General features: G+C 41.1%; 1 protein-coding gene across 3 annotated transcripts in view; it reads right to left on the bottom strand.

Moving 5' to 3' along the window:
* The window catches only part of SIPA1L2 (signal induced proliferation associated 1 like 2), a 230,774-nt gene extending 205,919 nt beyond the window's left edge, over positions 1 to 24,855 (bottom strand). For 2 of the 3 annotated variants that reach the window (XM_032242333.1, XM_032242334.1), the window contains exon 1: positions 24,729 to 24,855. The gene's annotated coding sequence lies outside the window, so the exon portion shown is untranslated. The remainder of the gene's footprint in view (positions 1 to 24,728) is intronic. The other variant, XM_032242335.1, reaches the window with a different exon arrangement.
* Between the last annotated feature and the right edge of the window lie 1,066 nt (positions 24,856 to 25,921).

The raw sequence follows: 25,921 nt of genomic DNA, 5'->3' as shown, positions 1-25,921 counted from the left end.
TCAAGCTACCAGTGACCTTCTTCACAGAACCGGAAAAAAAAAATACTTTAAACTTCATGTGAAACCAAAAGGGAGGCCGCAGAGCCAATTCAAAGCAAAAAGAACAAAGCTAGGGGAATCACGCTACCTGACTTCAAACTATGCTACAAGCCTACAGTAATCAAAACAACATGGTACTAGTACCAAAACAGAGATGCAGACCAGTGGAACAGAACAGAGGCCTCAGAAGCAACGCCACACATCTACAATCATCTGATCTTTGACAAACCTGACAAAAACAAGCAATGGGGAAAGGATTTCCTGTTTAATAAATAGTGTTGGGAAAACTGGCTAGCCATGTGCAGAAAACTGAAACTGGACCCCTTCCTTACACCTTACACTAAAATTAACTCCAGATGGATTAAAGATTTAAACATAAGACCTAACACCATAAAAACCCTAGAAGAAAACCTATGCAATACCATTCAGGACATAGACATAGGCAAGGACTTCATGACTAAAATACCAAAAGCATTGGAAACAAAAGCCAAAATAGACAAATGGGATCTAAAACTAAACTTAAATGTTTCTGCACAACAAAAGAAACAATCATGAGAGTGAACTGGCAACCAACAGAATAGGAAAAAAATTTGCAATCTCCTCATCTGACAAAGGGCTAATATCTAGAATCTACAAAGAACTAAAGCAGATTTACAAGAAACAAACAAACAAACCCATTCAAAAGTAGGTGAAGGATATGAACAGACATTTATGAGGCCAACAAACATACGAAAAAATGCTCATTATCACTGGTCATTAGAGAAATGCAAATCAAAATCACATTGAGATACCATCTCATGCCAGTTCGAATGGCAATCATTAAAAAATCTGGAGACAACAGATGCTGGAGAGGATGTAGAGAAATAGGAACACTTTTACACTGTTGGTGGGAGTGTAAATTAGTTCAACCATCATGGAAGACAGTGTGGCGATTCCTTAAGGATCTAGAAATAGAAATTCCATTTGACCCAGCAATCCCATTACTGGGTATATACCCAAAGAATTATAAATTGTTCTATTATAAAGACACATGCACATGTATGTTCACTGCAGCACTGTTTACAACAGCAAAAACCTAAAACCAACCCAAATGCCCATCAATGATATACTAAACAAAGAGAATGTGGCACATATACACCATGGAATACTATGCAGCCATAAAAAACGATGGGTTCCTGTCCTTTGTAGGGACATGGACAAATCTGGAAACTATCATTCTCAGCAAACTGACAGACACAAGACCAGAAAACCAAACACCACATGTTCGCACTCATAGGTGGGTGTTGAACAATGAGAACACGTGGGCACAGAGAGAACAACATCACACACTGGGGTCTGTTGGGGGATGGGGGACTTGGGGAGGGACATCAGGTGGTGGGGAGGTTGGGGAGGGATAACACTGGGAGAAATGCCTGATGTAGGCGACAGTAAACCACCATGGCACATTTATACCTATATAACAATCCTACAAGATCTGCGATCTGCATATGTAGCCCAGAACTTAAAGTACAATTAAAAAAAAAAAAAAAAAGTAACTCCAAGCCTCACATTCATTCCAGTAAAATTATACTGGCTTGTGAAATCTAATTTTTACATTATGATGAAAATATAAAATACAGATTTCTGATTCTCCAACAATATAATAGGACTTATTCTTATACACATCACACATACGAGCACTGCCTGTCCCACAAGTCAGACACAGTTGCTGCTTTCTGATCCATCAGACAATCCTGCATCACACACAGCACATTCTAACCACATCTTCATATCAGTGCCTCAGATATGTGATGCTACCGAGTTCAAGAAATTTCAAGCACATTAACAACAAATATATATTATAGGCATCTCTTGTAACCGCAAGAGAAATGACCTCATAATCTGTTAATACTTTTCATCTCCTATCATTACAATTTGATAGATACTAAAAATTAGCTTCAGAGTTGCTATTCAAACATAATTCTTAAAACATGCTTTCATAAGTCATGTAGACTAATTCAAAGACAGACAATTAGCCTTTGACACTGCATTTAATTTAATAAGCCATTTCAGTATTTTAATAGAAGCATTAACAGGCATGAAAGAGGAATGAACTTTTTTTTGAGACCTCATAACTTACAAATTAGCTAATTTTTATTTTTAACGTAAATGTCAAAAAGCATAGTACCAAAGGGCCAGCAATTATACTGTTAAAAAGACATGGAAGTTATCTGGGTCAAGGTATCTCTGCTTTCAGAAATAAGCAAGAGCTTTAATGGTATTTTTAAAGTAAATGACAAAATCTCTAACTTAACATTTAGTAACAATGCAGAAAAATGTTCTCATTGTCAAGGAGTGGTACTTGTGATAATAAAATAAAATAATGTGTGTATAGAAAGCAAGTTATTTTTGGCCTTACCAATGAATTATATCATTCATTCACTATTTGTATTATATCATTTATATTATTAATACTAAAAAAAAAAATCCTGAATTCAATGCCTTTAAATTATACTTACATATTTCTTCCTATGTAATAAGTTTAAATGAACAAAAATTGTCAGAAAGTTAAAAAATATAATGCTTAAACTCTGACATACAAGACCAACAAATAATTTTCAAAGCATACATGAAACTAAACATAGATGTTAGGGGCTTTTATAATAAAGAACATGTACTAAAAACATATTTTAGACATCTATATCTAATAAACATTTGCTAATTACTTGCTTGAAAATTTCTGTTAAGTAGAGTCTAGTAAATATTTGCTAATTACTTGCCTTTAAAACTTACGTTAAATACAATTTAAAAAAAGAAAGTGATTCCAAACTATATTGAATCAGGCAACTATATTGAGACAGACTATTTTTTAAAGATTACATATAATTCATTCATTCAAATATTTTAACAGCATGTTTTTTCCTATTATAAAATTAATATGTTCATTTTAGAAAAACTGGAAAACAAATGCAAAAAGAAAATAATAATTACACATAACCACAAGTAATAATCATTGTAAATTTTTTAATGTATTCTTGTTCCATTAATACATATGCACATTTAATATATTGCTTACCAAGAAAATGTTTTCATTTAATATTCTGTGAACATTTTCCCATGTCATTAAATAACCTTATAAAACAAGATATTTAACTGATTTAAATTACTTGATCATATGGAATATCATAATTTAATGTCTTACTGTCAAATTTTTTCCAATTTTTCACATTATATATAACATTACATTGGGCATCTTTATCCATAAATCTTTTAGGCCACTTGTGATTATTTCATGAGGTAAATTGCCCATCCCAAATGCCCATCCAATTACTAACTTTCTATGTTATGAAAAGTTGCACAGAGCTTCCCTAGAAGACAAAGAACACCATGCTTGAAGCACACAGCATTAAAGAAAACTGTCCCTTCTTCTCCCTGTATTTATTAATATTTCAGCCAGTGCCATGGAAGAGAAGGGCTGCTTTGCTCAAAGTCTTCAGGCACACATGTAGGGTTACCTGGTGATGTTCCCATCTGTACTTATTCCCCATATTTCACCTGTTTAAAAGAAAAAAAAAATAGTCTTACTCTGTCACCCAGGCTGGAGTGCAGTGGCACAATCTCAGCTCACCGCAACTTCCACCTCCCAGACTCAAGTGATTTTCATGCCTCAGCCTCCTGAGTAGCTGGGATTACAGGTATTCATCACCATGCCCAGCTACTTTTTTTGTATTTTTTAGTAGACACAGGGTTTCGTCATGTTGGTTAGGCTGGTCTCAAACTCCTGACTTCAAGTGATCTGCCCACCTCAGTGTCCCAAAGTACTGGGATTATAGGCATAAGCCACCATGCCCAACCCTGTATTTCACCTCTTGAGAGGAATGGACAGATAATCTTTTAGGGATAGCTTCTCACAAGGGGACAAATACCCAGTGAGAGACTGCTACAAAGGGCAGGCCACCCACGAATGCAATAACAACTCTCAAATAACAGAAAACAAATTAACAGGTTGGAATCCACAGGTTGATGCCCTCTTTTCAATGCTATCTTTTCCTCTACCCTCTCAGCACAAGTTCAGGCACTGACATGGTCCTCCTCTCTCATTAAAATAAAAAATTGTTATTTTTTTTTTTTTGAGACGGAGTTTCACTCTTGTCCCCCAGGATGTAGTGCAATGGCTCAATCTCGGCTCACTGCAACCTCCGCCTCCTGGGTTCAAGCGATTCTCCTGCCTCAGCCTCCCAAGTAGCTGGGACTACAGGCACACACCACCACACCCAGCTAATTTTGTATTTTTAGTAGAGAAGGGGTTTCATCGTGTTGGCCAGGCTGGTCTTAAACTCCTGACCCCATGTGATCCGCCCGACCCAGCCTCCCAAAGTGTTGGGATTACAGGCGTGAGCTAATGCACCCAGCCTAAAATAAAAAATTCTTTTAGCATTTTGGTGTTGCCAAGTTACTCAATTTACTAAAGGTGTTCCTCTGTGTGCTGCACACCCATATCTCTGCATATACCACACACACAAGGAGATCCATGCACAGCAGAAGCCTGATCAGCACTCCAACTAATGTAGAGGCACAGGGGTGGGAAATACACCACAGAGGAAACCACATACAATGGCCAAGCAAATGCCAGGCAGGCTCACCTACCTGGGACTATGAGATTCCATTACTCCATTTTAAACTCACGGCCCCAAAATAAGTCTTCCAAAGAGTTCACAGTCTAGCTACTTACCCACAATAAGCCGGTCTTCTTAAAGTCAAACATACCTAACATCAACCCACATGCCCTCCTTTAAAAAAGAAGTACCTGTGGGGAAAAAAAAGTAATCTCTTTCCTAACAGTTTGTTTTCCACAATTTAATTCTGTTTCTCTAAAAGGTAATTTGGGATAATCGCCCACATCAAACTAGCCACAGACCAGTCTGGATGTTGTTAAACTTGTATGGTGAGTCACATAACGAATTAAGATCATTAGGATGGTGTTACAACAGTGTTGTTTTATAGTTAGTTGTCAATTTTAACACAAAAGTATACAAAATCCAGAATCCATTTTGTTCATCAAATTACGACTTTGTAAAATAAACAGTTGGACCTAATCACCAATGACAGATCAAAGATAAATTCTGAAATATATCATTTGCTTACTTTCTGGGTTAAAAGTTTAAAAGGAATATGCTGAAATTGCTTTACAATGTCTTCTTCTATTTCCATCAACATACTTCTCTGTGAAAGTCTATTATGCCTATTATTAAAACAAAACAAAAAGAAACCATTCAGATACACATTATCCCCTAAAATAGTGTTATCAATGAAACCTGAGTAGATAAATTAAAGCAAGAAGGAAGCAAGCGGTGGCTCACGCCTGTAATCCCAGCACTTTGGGAGGCCAACGCGGGTGGATCACAAGGTGAAGAGTTTGAGACCAACCTGGCTAACACAATGAAACCCCCGTCTCTACTAAAAATACAAAAAAAAAAAAAGCTGGGTAGGGTGGTGGGTGCCTGTAATCACATCTACTTGGGAGGCTGAGGCAGGAGAATCACTTGAACCTGGGAGGGAGAGGTTGTAGTGAGCCAAAATCAAGCCACTGCACTCCAGCCGTGATGACAGTGCAAGACTCTATCTCAAAAAAAAAAGGAAGTAAGCTCAGTTATCCCATTAAAATCTAAAATAATGATATGCATGGATATGCATGGTGTCTGTTCAAAATCTCTTATTAGCATGTAATATGGAGAACTAATCTCTCACTTGTAACTTTGGTTATAACTGCAGAACAACAAAGTTATGAGAGTAATTGTGACTCACTTTATTAATCTCTGATATACACATTTTCATGGAACAAACACGATTCTTTAATGATGCGTTTCTTTTTCCCTATGTTTATTGTGATTATGTTTAAAGAAGTGGAAGTTTATGTCTGTTAAATCTAACAATAAAAATAGAGGTTTTTAAATTTTATACTGTGTATCTCTTCATGTTTTAAAATAATTAATATTAATTACATTCTCAGAATTACCAGTCTGTGAAGGACTGGAAATTAAAAGAAATTTGAGTTCCTTCAGGTTTCTGCCACAGAGAAGTGCTGTGCTAGGTGAGGTGGATGGGAACAGACACTGGTTGACACCTGGACTTGCTTGGAGAAACTGCCTCTGCCAATGGGAGGGCATGGTGAGGGCCCTGCCAGCACTGGGCTGGACACCAGGTTTCCAGGGCTAAAGCAAGATATAAAAACTTGGTGCTATGCAAGATGTAAGGACAGAAATATGCCTTACTTATTTATGTAGTTTTCAAAAATAAAATACATACAAAATTCTAAGAGATCTTGATAAACAGCAAAATATTTGTATGTTTGCCAGTTTGTCTACAAGTCTTAAAAACTAGTAATCAAGCAAACAAGCAACCCCCTCCATATACACACAACATCAACAACAATGATGAACCCAGGCACCTGGGCCTGACACTATGCCTCCAGAAGAGCTCAGAGTGCAGCCTTTCTCGTGTGGAGAGGCACCGTGTCATCTGCTTCCCTGAGTCAGAACTCATCAGAGCCCAGCACAGGCCTGACAGCCTGAGAAGGGGAGTAAGGGCAGTTAAATGGTTAAACACCTTGCTTCAGGTAGGGTTTTAACTCACATTTCTAAAATGAGCTTTAAAAAAACAAAACAACTCTATTTGGTGAAACCCAGAGGGCCACCAACACTCTCTGACTGATACGTTTTGGCTCTGAGTCCCTACCCAAATCTCACCTTGAATTGTACTTCCGTAATTCCCAAGCGTTGTGGGAGGGATCCAGTGGGAGATAATTTGAATCATGGGGGCAGTTTCCGCCCATACTGTTCTTACGGTAGTGAATAAGCCTCACAAGATCTGATGTTTTTATCAGGGGTTTCAGCTATTGCATCTTCCTCATTTTCTCTTGTCCTTGCCATGTAAGAAGTGTCTTTTGCCTCCTGCTATGAGTCTGAGGCCTCCCCAGCCATGTGGAACTCTAAGTCCAATTAAACCTCTCTTTCTTCCCAGTCTCAGGTATATCTACCAGCAGCATGAAAATGGACTAATACAGTAAATTGGTACTAGTAGAGTGGGGTGTTGCTGAAAAGACACCTGAAAATGTGGAAGTGACTTTGGAACTGGGTAACAGGCAGATGCTGGAATAGTTTGGAGGGCTCAGAAGAAGATAGAAAAATGTGGAAAAGTTTGGAACTTCCTACAGACTTCTTGGATGGCTTTGAACAAAAGCCTGATAGTGGTATCAACAATAAGGTCCAACCTGAGGTGGTCTCAGAGGAAGATAAGGAGCTTGTTGGGACCTAGCGCAAAGGTGACTCCTGTTACGTTTTAGCAAAGAGACTGGTGTCATTTTGCCCTGCCCTAGAGATCTGTGGAACTTTGAGCTTCAGAGAGAGAATTTAGGGTATCTGGTGGAAGAAATTTCTAAGCAGCAAAAAGCATTCAAGGGGTGACTTGGGTGCTGTTAAAGGCACTCAGTTTTATAAGGAAGGCAGATCATAAAAGTTCAAAAAAATTGCAGCCTGACAATGTGATAGAAAAGAAAATCCCATTTTCTGAGGAGAATACAAGCCACATGCAGAAATGTGCATAGGTGGCAAGGAACCAAATGTTAATCTCCAAGACAATGGGGAAAATGTCTCCAGGGCATGTAAGACGCCTTCACGGCAGCCCCTCCCATAACAGGCCCAGAGGCCTAGGAGAAAATGGTTTCAGGGGCCCGACCCAGGTTCCTGTGCTGTGTGCAGCCTACAGACTTGGTGCCCTAGGTCCCAGCTGCTGCAGCCATAACACAAAGGGGCCAACATAGAGCTGGGGCCATGGCTTCAGAGGGTGCAAGCCTCATGCCTTGGCAGCTTCCACATTGTGTTGAGCCTTCGAGTGCACAGAAGTAAAAACTGAGGTTTGGGAACCTCAGCCTAGATTTCAGAGAATGTATGGAAATGCCTCAATACCCAGGCAGAGTTTGCTGTAGGGGCGGGAGCTCGTGGAGGACCTCTGCTAGGGCAGTGTAAAAGGGAAATGTGTGGTGGAGGCCCCACACAGAGTTCCTACTGGGGCATTGCCTAGTGGAGTTGTGAGAAGAGGGCTACTGTCCTCCAGACCCCAGAATGGTAGATCTACTGACAGCTTGCACCGTTCACCTGGAAAAGCTGCAGACACTCAATGCCAGCCCATCAAAGCAGCTGGGAGGGAGGCTGTATCCTGCGAAATCACAGGGTTGGAGCTGCCCAAGACCATGGGAACACACTTCTTGCTTGCATCAGCGTGACCTGGATGTAAAACCTGCAGTCAAAGGACATCATTTTGGAGCTTTAATATTTGACCACCCCACTGGATTTCGGACTTGCATGGGCCCTGTAGCCCCTTTGTTTTGGCCAATTCTATTTGGAACAGCTGTATTTACCCAATACCTGTATCCCCATTGTATCTAAGAAGTAATTAGCTTGCTTTTGATTTTACAGGCTCATAGGTGGAAGGAACTTGCCTTGTCTCAGATGAGACTTCGGACTGTCAACTTTTGGGTTAATGCTGGAATGAGTTAAGACATTGGGGGACTGTTGTGAAGGCCATGATTGGTTTTGAAATGTCAGGACATGAGATTTGAAGGGGCCAGAGGTGGAATGATAGGGTTTGGCTCTGTGTCCCCAACCAAATCTCATTTGGAATTATACTCCCATAATTCCTACGTGTTGTGAGAGGGACCTGGTGGGAGATAGTTTGAATCATGGGGGAAGTTTCCCCATACTGTTCTCAAGGTAGTGAATAAGTCCCACAAGATCTGATGGGTTTATCAGGGGTTTCCACTTTTGCATCTTCCTCATTTTCTCTTGCTGCCATCATGTAAGAAGTGCCTTTCACCTCCCGCCATGATTCCGAGGCCTCCCCAGCCATATGTAACCATAAGTCCAATTAAACTTCTTTTTCTTCCCAGTATCTGGTATGTCTTCATCAGCAGTGTGAAAACGGAGTAATGCACTGACCTTCAGCTTATTCTTCACCTCTTCATTTTGAGTGGGTGGAAAGGTGAGCAGTACTTTTTAAGTGGACTTCACAATGTCTCTATCCCAAAAGACATAACTTAAAATATGAGAGTTTTCACAAGACCCTTTATACTAGACTTTTTAGAAGGCAACCTGGTGGTGCAGCTAGAGAAAGGCCCAGACAAGTAAAACACAAAGTTACAGGTGGTCTTTAGCAAACCACCCACTTTTATTATGGAGTCAAGGGAACCTTCTCCAGGTGTTAAGAGCATTCTATACATTCTCTGAAAGTATCCAACACAAACTGTTTTCCAGCAATTCTGGAAGTTACTAGGAATCTAAACACTTAGAAGAATACAGCAAGGATTAAAAGCTGAGAACAAAATACAGATACTACCATAAAGACAAGATTAGAAGGACCCAGTTTTTGGAAGCTTCCAATTAAGTTAAAATTCAAGAACAAAATTATATATGTGTGTGTGTGTGTGTGTGTGTGTGTGTGTGTGTGTGTGTACGCATATACACACACATATGCGTACACACACACACACACACACACACAGAGAGAGAGAGAGAGCCAAAAATGTTTTAATGTAGGTCAAATTAGTTCATCTCAATTTAGGGAGCACAGAATATGATCTTTCAGGTGCCATGTGCTTTCTAACCCACAGAACACACCCAGTATCTGAGCAACAGGAAGCTAGGATGCTTTTGAACACAAAAATGTAAGAATCGCCCACAGGATTTGAGGCAGAGTCCAGCAAGTCTTTATTCTGAGTCCAACAATAACAGAGCACTTAGTGGGAGGGCGCTGTGCAAAAACCACTTCTCTGAGGATTATTAGTATATTTGCAATTTCTTTGGCATCTCCTCCCACTCTTCCCATGAAGACATGAACTCTGAGAAACCTTCACCGTCCTGTAGAAGCCTTCCCTTTTTCCTCCAAACTCCCCAGCCAACAGACGACACTAACTTACTGTCATGCGAAGCACAGGCTCACACTCCACACAGGGATCGCCGCATACTTCGTTTAACAGCGTAAGCAGAGAAAGATAAAGGGTTTTGGCTGATGGAATAATGAGTTATTCCATCAGCCAAGGCCAGTGTAAATGTTTATCCATTAATGGAAAGTCAAAGCACACACATTTTAGAGGCATGTTAATGTGAGATTTAATCAGACACCATAAATCAGCAGGCCAGTTTTCCTCACTTACACGAAAGTTTCACATTTCAGTTCAGATAGAGTAGAAACACCGTCCTCAGAATTTATATACATTTGATCTAACTGATTAAGTTCCACACTGCTCTTTTGTTCACTATAAACAAAAATAAGTAAAAAAAAATTCCCAAACTGCCACAGCATGAGTTGAAAACATACCATCTGCAGCTGCTCAGCAGGAGCTACTGCCCCCAAATCAAATGAAAGGCTCAAGAAATGCTCAGCTGTGTTCTTATGGCTCGAGAGGTTCCCGGAATCCTTCCATGATTAAATTATTGGCAAAAATTGGCAATACACCTATAGCCATATACCTCAAGCAGACAGCAGCAATCAAAAGGAAATGAATGTAACTTTCAAATTATCAAAATGCCACGATGCTCCTGTTAAAATAAAAACCATTTAGCCTTTCCATCTCACAAAAATTTGAAATGTCATTTATTTTAACCAAGAGTTTTCTCCTCCCCTTTCTTCTAATTTGATAGTGGAAAGTGACAAACGCAACCTTATCACTAAGTTTTCATTCTTTTACATGTCTTCATTCAAGAACATGAACACTCCAATCTCTAGGAGAAAATTCCAGTCCAAAGCTGGATATTATCCCTTAACTGAGAGCAAACAAGTACGTCTGTACTCTCAAACATTCTGAGAGAAATAAGTTCACGTTCACAGTACATTGTGGATGTTATGAGTTGACCTTCTGGAAAGAATATTTATGTCTGTTATAAGAATTACTCTACATATCCTTGGAAACCCACACAATAACTCTAGAGACATGAAACTCAAGAGCCCAGGAATGGGGGCCACGCTCCATCTCCTGCCCCTGACACCGTGGTGCACTGATCGCAGCACTTGGACACAGGCTTGGAATCTACTCTGCAGGGTCTCCAAAGTGGCCACTAAAATCCATCAGATTCTCACTTCAGGAGTCTTCTAAGGTGCTAGTGAGCAGTCTGCTGAGGGTCCTTTCAGGCTAAAGCAGCATAATGTGAGCTCATTAGAGAAAGAGAAAATCACATGCACAACTGCTTCCTTACCATTTGCCCAACCCCATCCCAGCTCCTCAGCGTGGGAGATGGCCACTGGACTCCAGTGGAACTTCCTCTGAATGGCACACAAGCCAGAGGGCCTGCAGTCATTCCAAAGGTTTTTGCTCCCAAGAAACCCTCTGGCTCCTGAATAAGTGATTACCATTATTCCATTCATCAAGTGTCTCTTAAGCCTTCTATTATGGGTCTGAATTTTAAACAGTGAGTAGGTCTTTTATTATATCCCTGATCCATGTCCCCAGTAACATTTCATTCAAAGTTAGAGAATCTGTCAGCAATCTCATCATTATTAGACTGTACCCTCCCTTCCTCCACACAGAATTAAACTGCATCCAACGGGTGGGAAAAATACTCTATCTTGAAAAATATTATTAGAAAGTCTATCGTATTTCCAGAATAAAAGCACCACAAGAGCGATGCCCTGTCTGCCTTATGCACCACCATTACCTGAGTCCCTAGAATTGAGTCTGGTAAGAAAAAAAAAAAAAAAAAAAAAAGCATGTAATAAATAGCCGACAAATGAATGAATACATCTGAGCACCGGCTATACGATAGGCCACTTTTCTCAACAAATCCTGTCTATAATACTATGACACAGATTGAAGGTTTTCCATGCACAGGTTCAGAAATGAGGGCTTTCAGAGAGGAAGTAGCTAAGTGACATACCGGCCCTACAGGTATGGAGAAGACCCCTCAGTCTCAGCCCATGTTTGATATATACAAAGTGTTTTGTATCTTGGGAGTACAGTATAGCAAAAAGAGCTCAAGATCACAAGGACTTTTATCCTACAGTAGAGAGACAAATACTAAAGAAGCCCCAAACACAAAAGTTCTAGCAACCAGCATCACGCAAAGCATCGTAAAATCCGCTGGGCAAAGCAGAACCAAACAAGTGGCAATGCTAATTACACAAGACTAGAACAGAGACCCACGGGTAGTCAGCTACATGACACTGCCTAGCATCCCCACAAGTTAGGTTGGGTCATAATAAGAGCTCCAGAAGAATGAGAGTGGAAGAGTGGAAAGGATGGAGGAGACCCTTCTGAGCTAGCCCTTTAGGTGACTCACACCTGGGTGCCCCTTCCCCTTCAACAAGCCTAAGCAAAGACCACTCAGGCCAAGGCCGTGAGGCTAGGGCCCTGTGGTAACATAAACAGATGGAAGGAACTTGAATTCGTGCGTGTCAGGTGGAGGAGAGCAGCCTACCTGTCCAGGCCTTGGGCTGTCACACAAGAAAGAAATCAGCTTTTCCACCGCCAGGGCATTTTGCAGTGTCTCTTAGAGCAGGTAGAGCAAGCTTAACCAATACAGCCCTAAGGAAAAGTCTTCTCACCTTGACAGTACATTCTACATGCAAACGACCATTAATGGTACAGCTGACGAAAACTTTTTTTAGTAGTTTCGTCTATGGTTGGAAAGGTTTGGCAACTCAGAACTTCAGTAGTGGAGGAAACAGAAAAGGGGGTGGTTAATTAAGTCTAGAATTTTATTTTCATGTCAACTAGGTTTTTATTTTGCTAGTCAGTATCTCTTCAGCATAAGTGATTGAAAATCTGTATTTTTTCAGGACTAGTTGATTAGTCTCCTTCATACAGTATCATAAAACTGAACTCAGGAAATTTTAGTTTTAATAATTGTTGCATTTGAAATAATTAGAAATAATTTGAATTAATTAAAAATAATTCCTCAGTTTTGCTGATAAACAGATGTATTTTCTTTCACCTAAAATTGTCTAAGTAATCAGATACAAATAAGCCAGTAATATGTCAGGATCTATCTCTTCAGAAGCAAAGTGGCTCAGCTTAATGCTGTGAGCCGGCCTGAGCCAGGCCTGCATCAAGTGTCAGCCAACTAACAAAAGAAGCACCTGATCTCCAGAATGAATGGGTGGGATGTAAGATGAGACCCAGTGGGCAAATTGCCAGATCAGATAGGAAACTCACACCCCTGTGGGGAAAAGGGAAGTTGAGATGTGATTGAAGATAAATACATAAATATTTAACAGAAATTGCTCCTAAAATCAGTAGACAAATGGATATGACCTCTGAAAAGTTCATGTGATCAAGATGAAGGTAAAGAAAGCCCAGTGTGGTCATATAAAATACACAACAAAGTAAAAATAAATTATGCTGAGTTTTGAAAGAAGCTTTATACACGAGTGCATACTGCATGATTCCATTAATATCAAGTGCAAGAACATGAAAAACTTAACAACGGCCAAAAAAAAGGAACAATGGTTGCCTCAGATGAAGGTGGGAAACGAAAAAGTTGACTGGGCAGGGGCATGAGAGAACTTTCTGAAGTGGTAGGAACATTTCACATCCTAATAGAAGTACAGGCCATATGGATGGATGGATGTATCAAAACAGAATGATACACTTAAGATTTGTACATTTCACTTTATAACTTTTACTTCAAAAAATGTAAATGTTATTAACTCATTTACAGTATACATACTGATGTGTTTAGTGATAAAGTGTACACATGTGTGCAGCTTACTCTGAAATGCATCAAAAAAATAAGACGGACTGATGGGTGGGTAGAAGACAAAGAGATATGCATAAATCAAATAGAGTCAGACCTAACAACCCAGGAGCGGGGTACAGGGGTGTCCACTACACCACACAATATTTTCAGCTTTTCTGTAAGCCTGCAAATTTGCATGATAAAATGTTGGGGGAAAGTATATGGTGATTACATTGAGATTTATTGGTTTGGAGTTTAAAGGGAAATCTCAGCCAGCACTTACTGCTAGCTCATGAGACATAAGACAGGAAGTGGACAGAAGGAAGAGAGCACTGACAGCATATGAACAACACCCCAGAGAGACCCAGGGGCAGACGGGATTCGGGCGAGTCGAGCTCTTCTTGTCCACTGACATCCTTTCTAATGCTGCCTCAGTTTAAAACTCTTGTTACTCAGCATAATTTAAAAATAAATCACTCCAATGTGTCAATTATCAAGTTATATATTCCTAAGTGTAAAGTCTTGAAACAAAACATATGACCTTGAGTTGCAATTATAATACTATGTGTATATTCTGTAGACTAACTGAAATGAATGCAGTAATTTTATAACAAAATATCTTTTATATCTCTGATATAACCAAAATAGTTTTTCCTTTAGGTTTATGACACAGTCTGTAACCTTCAGTAAATTACAATGAGGAAAAAAATCATAATGACTATCTTACATGACAGACAAAGTAATAATTACCACTTTGAAAATTCTGTCCATCACTTCTCCTTAATGTTGCTTTTCTTAATAGAGCAAAACCTAAACCAGGCAAAAAGATGTTTGGATTTAAGCAGATCAAGTTAAAAGTGATAATACTGTGATCAAATGAACAACTGAGAGAGTTTTGTATGTATCTGCTGGTCTTGGATAGGGCCTACAGTTTCCCTGTTCACAAGAGGCCCTCAACAAAAATTCAAATCCTAACCATTTTCCAAAGCTTAACTCAAGTTCTGTCTTCCTTGAATGTTTTGCTAACTATGCAAACCCACCTTATTCTCAGCTAATCACACAGTCTTTCATCTGAAAGAAGCTGTAGTGCTCATCTATCCTATGGTCTCATTTACACAGGAATCTTTTTCTAATATACCTGACACATGGCCATTAACTCTGCCCAAGTTAGTTCATCACCTAATAAGGCAGTTCGTTCACCACCTAGTAAGGTAGCCCATGCTATTACACAATAGTTCCAGTGGCTAAATCATTCCCTCTGATAGTTCTGAATCAGTAACATATGGAAGTTTAGGATAACACTCAAAGGTCCCTCTGAGGACTAAATTCTAAGAGTCGGTTAATTTGCTGACTGTCCCTGACAGCTACCCAGTACAGGTACTGAAAGATAGGGATGGAAGGACAAGATCCCTGTTCTCAGGGGTCTCACACCCTAGGGTGCCACCTGTTAACTTGAAAAATCTTAGAATGCCAGCATTTAAAAAGACTTCAAGATGGCATGACCCCACATCCTTATTTTAAAATTGGATTATAGTCACTGCCCCAGAAAATTAAAGGAGTTAGACAAGGCCACCGAAGAACCCCTTACACCACTTGTATCATCTGTAATGGCAGGATATTCTACTTTGCTCTTCTATATAATGCTCTAAGTAGATTTCTTAAAATTATAATTTTTCTCCTTAGTTTTACCTGTTCCTAAAAAGAAGAAGGTAAAAGTTCACTTTTAAACACACGAATGCTTGCAGGGATGACAAGGAGAGCAAGTGCATATTGCCAGAACTCTGCTCCATGAAGGCAGGTGTCTCCATGTATACCTCTCTCCACCTTCCTCAACACCTCCCAGGGTGCTAGAGCAGGGGAAGTACAGATGTCTGAAGTATTTGCTATTGGAATGACAAAGAGCATAGTAAGATTAAAGCAGTGTCTCCTGAAACTCTCTCTCCTAGGGCCTTTTTCCTCATTCCTTGCACATATCCTGTGCCGACTCAACATCCCCTCTGCTCCACAGCTTATCTCAGAAAGAACTAAGTTACGGTGCCAAGCTAAGAGGATGAATTTAGAAAGCTCCACATAACCAGACGCACAGCGACAGCAGCCATCAGACATCACCCAGATTTAACTGCCCTAAAATTAGCAGTCAGAGCAAAGTAGTTACTGCAATGATTGCGTCAGAGCTATTCTGACTGGCGAACTGCCAGTTTTAAACAAATTGTCCTGCTTTCTCTACCAGGGAAACAATATTTTGGAGCAGGGCCAGCTAAGCATTTCAGTGAATGTTCAAATTCTAGCTTCGCTATTAATGTTTTATAATTCAATGACAAGGTGAACAAAATCTATGTAGGCTACATCTGCAAGGGGGTTATTTTCTTTGTTGTAAGCACTTATTCTTTGGGTGAGTAAAGTACTGTGGATGAATCCTTTTAAATATTTAAATGCCTGAAATTTATTTAGGGATTCACATTCAACTGGCTTAAACAAAGATTATGCAAATCTATCAAAGTATAAATGCAAAACAAAAATTGTTTTCCTCTTATATTTCTTTTAATCTTGGCAAAGACTCAGGGGCTAAAAAAATGTTCTCTGCATGATCACAGAAGGACCCACTCGCTTCCCAACAAAGAATATATAACCTGATTCAATTGGTAAAACTGCTATCTCACCACAAATTACAAAATTTCTAGTTAATGATAGACAATTCACTGACTGATAGAACAGGGCAGTTTTTAGACCAGAACAATGAGCTCATTAGCCTAACCCACAGCCTCCACTTCCCCCTTTCAGTGATAGTGAGTTCCACCATTCTCATATGCACATACCTTCTTTAGTCCCTCCCCATTTCCCTCTTCCTTTCTCTTTTCATTCTTTTCTTTTATAATGATTTATGGAAACCTACCATACCTTACAAGGGAGCTGTAGAATAAAGAACACTGTAGCTGGAACCAGGAGACATGGGTTTAAAAATACAAGGATTCAGATTCAGAAAACCACACTTTCATTAAATCTTGGTTTTTTGATCTGTAATAGGGGAAAAAATCCCACTAGCCTTATAAGGTTCTTGTCAAGTACACGTGAGAGAACACAAATGAAACTTCAAGCATGATAATATTTGCCTTTAAGAACAGCTCTTCCCAATTCTTTATTCTCTTCATAAATCAACATTGGTCTCCTTCACTCATTCTTATTTAAAACATTTTATTTATTTATTAATTTATTTGAGACACGGTTTTACTCTGTCACATAGGTTGGAGTCCACTGGCACAATCAGCTTACTGTAACCTCAAACGCCTGGGCTCAAGGATTGTTCCGCCTCGGCCTCCCCAGTGGCTAGGTCTACAGGTGTGCACCACCACATTGAGCTCATTTTAAAATTTTTCGTAGAAATGAGGTCTTGCTTTGTTGCCCAGGCTGGTCTCAAACTCCTGGGCTCAATAAATCCTTGCCTCAGCCTCCCAAAGTACTAGGATTGCAGGCATGAGCCACTGTGCCCAGCTCAAAACATTTTAAATGGGAAAACTGACCTATTATTCCAAACAAATGAGTTACAGTGATCTTCAAATCGAACTGGTTGATAAATTGGATGGTTCTACTATCATGTATGCCTTGCTTACAGCACTTATCACAGCATACCTTAATAAAGGTAAACAAATAGGAGTTAGAATAATGGCCCTCTAATTTCATGTAATATAAGAACTAGCACTATGTTAGGATATTAGAGATAAAAGACTTTTACCATGTAAAATGAAGACTACAGCTACTGAGCACCTACCATATTTAAGGCATAAATGATACCCTCATGTACTTTGTAACCCTCAAATTAAAAGCACTGAATCAACAAAAGATGCACTATACATTACTGACGGGGTTTCTGAAAATCATTATTTCCTGTGGAAATTAATACTGCTAATGAACTGAGAGATAAAGGACTACAGGCAGTATTACACAATTCAGAAATCATTTCTTCTCAGTAAGCTTTATTAAGCCCCAGCCAGGGCTTTTAAGTCAACTGCAGCCTCATGGGATTCAAATAGGGCTGTGCAGTCATCAGCACAGACCAGGCTTTGAAACCTGGGAAATGTGTAAACCACACCCTCTCATGAAAGGAGGCACCTAAGGGTGCCCAGACTCCCAGGAACCACACCTCACTGAATGGGGCTATAAAGGTCTTGATGTAACAGATGGAACACAGTCAAAACCCTCTTCAGAAACTACTTCCACATTTTTACCAGTTTCATATCAGAGTTCAATTGCAAGTCATTTCCAATGACCCAGGAAAGCCATAAATGAGGTATAAACTATTATTCAAGATAGATCATGTATAATGGAAAGAATTATTAGAACTTTAATGCAACAGTATTTACTTCAACAAAAGCCAAGATAAAGGAAGTTCTTTTATGTTCAACCCACAACTCCCAATCATTTCTTTAACAAATATTTGCTCACTGAGAGCCTGTCATGTGGCAAAAACCACCTAAGTGCAAGGAATACAGTAGTAAACCAGAAATGTCCCTGCTTGTTTGCCGCTTATGTTCCATTCTGGGTGGGTGGTGCTTGTTTAGCTGCAAGCTACAGGAGATACAAGAGTAGGGCTCCCTTCTCTCTCTCCTCGTTCATTCCCAATCCACTAATGGCTGGGAAGCAAAGCATTCCTTGCACTAGGGATGGCTGTGCAACAGTTCTGGCTAATCACATATAGACAGAGCTAGGCTATTAATCTACGCTTTCAACAGACCCTGATCCTGGGAGCGGTTTTGTCTGAGTTTGATAGCATGATGCCTCTTAAACAGCTGAATTAACTAGAAACTTTCTAAGGAGAATAGCAACACCATTACATTAACCTCCTACCCCTCAATAAAGGAAGCCTCAAACCAAGACCCACAAGCAATTCTGGAAGAAAATAGGCCAAAGTCAGAAATGTCTTCAGGAAAAAGAATAAATACACAGTAAACATAAGGCCTATTAAGAATGGAGTTTGTCTTCAGCATGTCTCACAAGACCCTACAGGCTGCCTAGAAATTCCATTTCCCAACAGTTTATAAACTCTAACCAGTTAAAGTAGCAGAATAGTGGTATCCAAACAGGGGCCACACATTTCAAAGATACAAATGCCCTTGAGGTGCAGAGAAAATACTTCTACATCTATTTATTTTTAATACTACTCTTCTTAAAATTTATATTTGTTTTATAATGTCCATAATATTTTAGCACAGCAAGGTATATGTTTATACACACAGATATACATATACACATGCACAAATGTGTATATAGGTATGTATATATGTGTATGCATACATACATGAACACTTAGACAATTGTGTACAGATGGGATGCATGTCGAAAAAAGGTTGAACCTACTACAAAGAAACCACTGTTTTTTGCATTAGGCGATTTAAACACCTGAAACAGGTGGCATGTGCCCTTACAAAGAATCAAAACTATAATTCCTAAAATTACTTATTAGAAACTTCAGTACAGAGAGGACAGCATCCCAAAGCTATTCCTGAACTATGTGAATACCCACTGTTCAACAAGGAACCAAATGTGTTATCAAAAACACCTCCAGAAGACAGTGAAAGCAATTGTTTTGGTAACTTCACAGGATACTATGCCTTAAGCATTAGTCAGAACTTTTTTTAAAACTTCACATAATAATTTAACTCAGCATAATTTTTTATTCACCCAAGAGTTACTTTCCATAGTAACAATTTTTAACACTGGCTCTTTACCTAGATATTTTTACCTAAGTGTAATTGAATATACTACAAAACAGCCTATTTTGGAATGTTCTGATTTCTTGAACAAGTCAACTAAATGGGAATATCTCTCAGCAGGTTAAGCAAATATGCAGAAGTGAAAAATATGGAGTAATCTAATAGGTAGAGTTCAAGACACCCCATGTGGCTAAATGTTTATGAGTAAAACAGGAAGAGAAGTATATCAACTAACTAAAACAAAACCAGAAGAGATTGTGGTGCTCTTCCCTACTACCTGAAAGAAATTTAACATAAGAGAATACTAACCCAAAAAAATATGCTGAAAAAAGTCCAACAAGATTCTGATTTGTCCTACAATAACTGCAGTGTCTAAGGCCTCCAGAGGTCACAGGTCATACTGTGACCCTAGTTTCTCAAGTCAGTCATTGATTCAACAAATTTTCTTAATCATATGCAGAACAGAGTCCTCGTTACTAGGTACACACTGAAAATGAACTCATTTATTACTCAGCATAAATTGGTCAATAGAACCAGCAAAGGATGTATGACACACTCTTTCAGGATATCCATGTGGAAAGGTGGAGATGCATGGGCTAGTTATAAGATACTAAGAGCATTAGTAGTTAACTGTAACCGAGAGTGTGACTCCTTATAAGCCTCAAGGGAAGCTTCCAGAGACACACTTCGTGTTGTTCAGCCAGTTTAACAATTTCATCAGTGGCTTAGGTAAAGATATAAAAGAGTCTGATCTATCGTACAGACAGCATTTCTTTGGGAGGACAGGTAAAGATGCCAAAGAATATAATCAAATTCCAAAAGCACGATGGAAAGAATCAGCTAACATAAGCAAAACACAGCGCAATAAATGTTAGGTTTTGCAGTGACATCAGTACAAGATGGGAAGACATGGCTCAATGGCAGCATGTGATTAAGGGCTCAAGGGGTTTTAGTGAACAGGAAACTCGTTGAGTCTGGCCACCAGAAAAGTGAATGCAAACTTGGCCTACATCAGTGCAAGCAACATGCAACCTATGACAGACACTCCAGCTCTACTCCACATGGGTCACGTTACACCAGGAGCCCAACTCTGACAGAGTAGCCGGAATACTTCTAGAGAAGGATTTGTTCAGTAGGCCACCAAGGCAGTAGAATTTGAATAAACAAGCAGAATTCAATGCGAATTCAATAGGCCAAAAAACTTTCTAGTACTCACAACCATTAAAAGGTGGAGATCCCCACCCCTTACTTGCAATGTTCAGGTATTACTGGAAGACCACTTACAGAGATTATATAAAAGGATCCAAATATCGAATAAGGGTTAGTTCAGCGGCTCAGTGATTTCCAAACTCTGGTCCTTAGTGAAGTTTTCACTGACCCATGGAAAAGAAAAAAGTGTCCATGTGGGGATAGTTATAAATCCATGAGTGGGGTAATTTTAACACAGATATTCTCTGGATAGGAAGAACTCTCCTTTAAGTCTGACAGCATAGGTATTCTTCCCTCACTTTTTTTTTTTTTGGTATAACAAACGTATTTTGATGAAATGCATTGACAATACGTAGTAACTGCTATTGTCAATTTTCAACACACTTATGTAATAACATTAAATGCTGACATATCTGACAATCCCTAATATTTGCTATATTTTTTTTAAATTTTACAGGTAGATGAAAAGAAATGGTACAGAAACAACATGATGAGACAATCTTTAAGGCCCTTTCTGGTCCAAAGATGCTATGATGACTACATTCGACTTGCTGCACATTTTCCACATTTTCTTCCTTCTTACCACCCAACTTGGCTATACAGTAATGGGGGGAAAATATACCAAGGAATTGGGCTGCACTAAATATGAAATCTCTCAAGAAGCAGAACCTCAACAGTGAGTCAAGATCTGGCTCTCTTCTACAACTGATGTTCTTTGGAAACAAAGTTTATTAATCAAGTTCAGAAAGGATCAAAATAATCTACGTCTAAAGTTGGGAGGCTTTTAAATTCCTATCACATGGTTATCACTCTTTTAAAAGGAGTCACAGCAAAATGCAACTGGAACAGAAAAAGCAATTTCTGAAGCATTGATTTCAAGGTAAACCAAGTAGCTGTGACCCTCATGCAAAGTATTCACATACAAACTTACCGTGGGCCAAGGCAAAGAAAAGACATAATCATGAAAAACATAAACTATCCCAATCAGACAGGCATTTTCATTATTCTAACACATTCATTTTAAACGTTAAAGAAACCCAAAATTTCGGTGCTGAAAGGGGTCATGAAAACACTTTCATCCAAATTAACTCGTGGCAGGTGGTAGAGGCAGGAAGCTCAAGGTTCCTATCTCTGCCTAAAGTTTCTTCTACTCTCATCCTGCAAGTGAATTAGGTACATTAACAGAAGTAAAAAACCTAGAACATGGGTTCACTATTCTCTAGGACTGTACTTTGTATTTCACTGAAGTTCAAAACAGGAAAAAAAAAAAAAAAAAAAAAAAGCAGAGCTCTTCAATTAACAATACCCCAAGTCTAAATTTTCTTCAATATAGCTTTAAAAGAATTTGTAATCCTAAACCACCACCATAAATTGATTACAAGTTCAAAAACTCAATGCCTTCCTCAACCTCAAAAAATAACCCTGCATTTATCAATTATGATTGGGGGTAAGGGGCTGTATCCACGTAAACACATAGTTCTTTCCAAAAGTATGCAAGAAACACAATCCCTTTTAAACTAGTCTTGATGCCTAAACACAGTGCTTTTAAACCATTTTCAATTACCAAACAATTGGTTTTTCAGGGTAGCTAGTATTTCCTTACTTTCAGAAATAGATAGACTGCTCACTTCAAAATGAATAACCCACTTCCCCTTTTGCCTCAGGTAAAAAAATCCTCCAGGTGGACAAGTGTTTACTAAGCTCAGGAATCAAGGAACCCTTTAATACACCATCCCAGTCTTGGAGGTGGGGGAGGGAGGGGAAACACCTTCCAAATCCATATTACACAGCTTTAACTATAGTAAGCATTATAGAAGCCAAATCATGATCTGATAATTCTCTTTTAAACTAAAAGTTACATTCCATACAATTAAAGCTCTTTGAGAAAATCTAAGATTTAAAAACATAAAAAGCATTTAATGAAAAACATATACTTAAAGCAACTGGTAAAATCTGTAGCCCATACTAAAAGCCAGACTCCACCCCCATACCTGTCATCTAGCTCTTGCTTTATTTTCCGGACCTGCTTACACTGCTTCTTATCCAAGTTCATTTCACCCCATCTATAGGTAGGAAGTGGGTACTGATCAAAGCTGTTTCTGATTTCATTTCCTACTTCCCAGATGTTTGCTCTGTGGTTTTTCTTTTTCCTTCAGCTATTTATGAATACACTCTAATTTAGAACAAATTCAGTATGTCTTATTTTAAGCTGGCCAAGGCACACAATAAATGAGCGCTATAAAGATAATTTCAAGATATTTATCCAGCATATAAATAAGTTTGCCTACCTAGGCAAGATTTGGACAGGCTGCCATAATCTTACTTTAAAATAAAAGTGCTTAAAAACATGAGCCTGCTGCTGCTGCTGCTGTTACTGCTTAAACTACGAGCTATTGTGCTTGTCATGAAAGGGCTTGTGCTTAGAAATGAAAAAATCAAATATCCTCTGGGGAGAAGATGTTCCTAACACAATCCCTGTTATGAATCATGCACATACTTCAATTGCATCTCTTCCCAAAATGGATCAATGGACTCTTTAGGAAGAATCAATGTGATTTATACCCAAAACTTAAGATTGCACTTTCTCATGAATAATACTCGCTTATAGCTCTTAAGCAGTGAAATTCAATCAAGCAGTAAACATCTTTTAAGTGAAAATGTTGTCTAAACAGGATTAGAAAACTAACAGAACTCTGAATTCTTTAAATAAGTCCAAACATCAAACAGGCATTCTTAAATGACAAAACTAAATACAGTAAACCCTGTTGTCTCTTGAAATTCAACTTTGGTAATGCCAAAATTAATAGGCCACCTCTCAATAACCGCAAAAATATTGGTATGTGTAGGTTTTCTAGGGAGGTAATAAAAAGCAACAGTTTGCGAGATTTTTTTTCTTCAATTACTAATTGTAACACTAGAAAAATTACAACCTAGGCTGCACACAGACGCAACTTAAATGGGCAGTTTACTAAATGCCTGTCATGAGAAAGCCATCTAGTGTTAATGTTTAGAATGGAAACTGCGGACAAAAGAGGCAAAGAAAAGAAAAATCTGTGCGACTATTTTGAACTTACTGAGCAAAGCCATAAGAACCACCAAGATTCCTTGAGGATTTTTTCCTTGTTTTTTTTTTTTTTTTTTTTTGGGGGGGGGGGGGGGGGAAGCCATCCTTGTCAAAACCCAGTCTAAATCTAACCAAAATCCAAAATGTCTATAATTTTATTTTAATCACATGTTTTGGTGAGCACAATTCCGTGACCAATGCACTTGATTTTTCCAATACTTAGGTCAGAGTCATCTTGGGCTGAATTAATTTAACTGAAGCAGGTTAATGATGACAAATATCTCCCAGAGGGGTAATGCCAAGTTATTCTCTCTTTCCGAGAAGCCTCGGCTCCCTCTTGTAGATGATGAGCCGAAATTGATTCTTTGGGTTTGCGGCACGGCAGGAAATTAATCTGTAGGTGCTCCTGGGGATATTCCCAGGACGTGGTCAAACTACCCTCACTGACACGGGAAGACCCGGAGAGGCCCAGGAGCTGACAAAGTGGGAAGAAAGGTCGCGCTGAGTGAGAAGGGCGCTCGCTGGCTGCTCGCGGTCTTACAAAGAAGGATCAGTCCCGGCGAGGGCGCGCGCTCGGGGCGCACCCCTTCCAGGGGAATTAGCTCCGCAGCAAGTTCGGCGTCAGCCAGCCCGGCGCGCCAGGGAAGCCGCGTTGGGCAACGGCAAGCCCTTCCGCGAGCGTTAGTCAGTGCGGAGTTCTGGGCACCTGGAGGAGATCCTCCTCAGTGCCTGTGTCGCCGAGACGGGAATAACCTTTCAACCGATCGATAACTTGGAGAGAACAAGCGGCGGCGGCTCCTCTCCCAGCCGGGTCCCGGGAGCGCGGGCGCATCTGCATCTGCGAGCCGAACCCCGCGCCGCGCCCCTCGCACCCCCGCGCCGCGCGCACCCCGCCGCCGTCAGCCCCCCGGAGGGCAGCCTTCCCCTCCGGGACAGATCCCGCGTGGCCCCAGCCATCCCAAGCCGACCCTCTCCACGCTGCCCGTCGGATTCCCCGACACATACCTCCGCAAGGCCGTCCGCCGGGACCTGCTACAGCCTGTGCGCGCCGGGCGGCGCGTACCGGGGCTGCCGCCTAGCCGCCCGCCGCTGCCCGGAGCTGCCCATCGGCCCGGACTCTCCCCGCGCCGGGCTCCGGCGGAGGCGGCCCGGACCCACCGGCTGCGGCTGGAGCTCTCGGCCTGCGCTCGGGCGGCCGGCGGGGGCGCGGCGCTCCTCCGCGTCCTCCTCCTCCTCTCGCTCCGCCGGCTCCTCCCGGGCTCCCCGTCTGCCGCGCCGGCTCCCGACGCCACCGCCCGCCCGCCCGGCGGCACCGCCTCCCGCCCGCTCGCGAGCTCCCATTGGCCACCGTCCGCAGGCCCCCTCGGTCGATCCCCGCGATTGGGCGAGGGCGCCGTCAGTCTCACCGCCCGCCGGGCTCCGGGCGCAGTCGGTGCGCTGTTCCCAGGCCCCGCGGTGCGCGGGAGCGCCGCGTCCGGGAGGGGCCCGGGCGCCCTTCAGAGGGAGGGGGCTGCGGGGCGCGGAATGCGCGGCGCTGGGCGAGCTCGAGGGCCGGGCAGCCTACCTGGACCCCGGCTTCTAGAGAGCCGTCGCTGTCGCCGTCGGGACTCGCTCTCGCCCCTCTGAGGAGTAAGTTAAAAACCCCAAGTCTGGCTCCGAGCCGCCCCCTGGCGCAGGCACGACCCCACCCGGCCGTCCCGTGGCCCAACTTGGAACAGACGCGGCGGCTGGGCGTTCGGATCCCTGAGCCTCGGCCGCTGGGGCTGCACACACAGCCCAGGACGCCGCAGAATCGCCGAGGCCCCGCGAACGCCCAAACGGCCGCATCTGGAAGTGACCCCACCTGGAGAAGACAGCGCGAGGAAGCGAGACCCTGCAGTGTGCCAGCCCCCGGAGGGCGACCCTGGCCTCGGGGCTCGGAGGGTGGGGAAGCACGGAGAAACACGCAGGCAGTAAAATGTTAGGAGGACAGGGGGTGCCAGCGTGCAGGAAATGCTGCTAACAGACCTTCAGGAGCCAGGAGGGAAACGGAGAGACCAGGAGTTCCAGGCACCCGCGTCTCAGCCGGGTCCGTTCACCCCTTCCTCCCCGCCCTCCAGGCACGGCTGAAATGTCTTGGATCTTTATTTCGACGAGGAAGAATTGAACTTTTTATACCCAAGTTTTCTCCTTTCTTAGAAATGTTGACTCACCTGTGA

The sequence above is a fragment of the Sapajus apella genome, unplaced genomic scaffold (assembly GCF_009761245.1).
Source record: "Sapajus apella isolate SASKATOON/1434 unplaced genomic scaffold, GSC_monkey_1.0 scaffold49, whole genome shotgun sequence".
NCBI lineage: Eukaryota > Metazoa > Chordata > Mammalia > Primates > Cebidae > Sapajus > Sapajus apella.
Note: the sequence above shows the minus strand (reverse complement) of the source record. Positions and strands in the feature narration are given on the sequence as shown.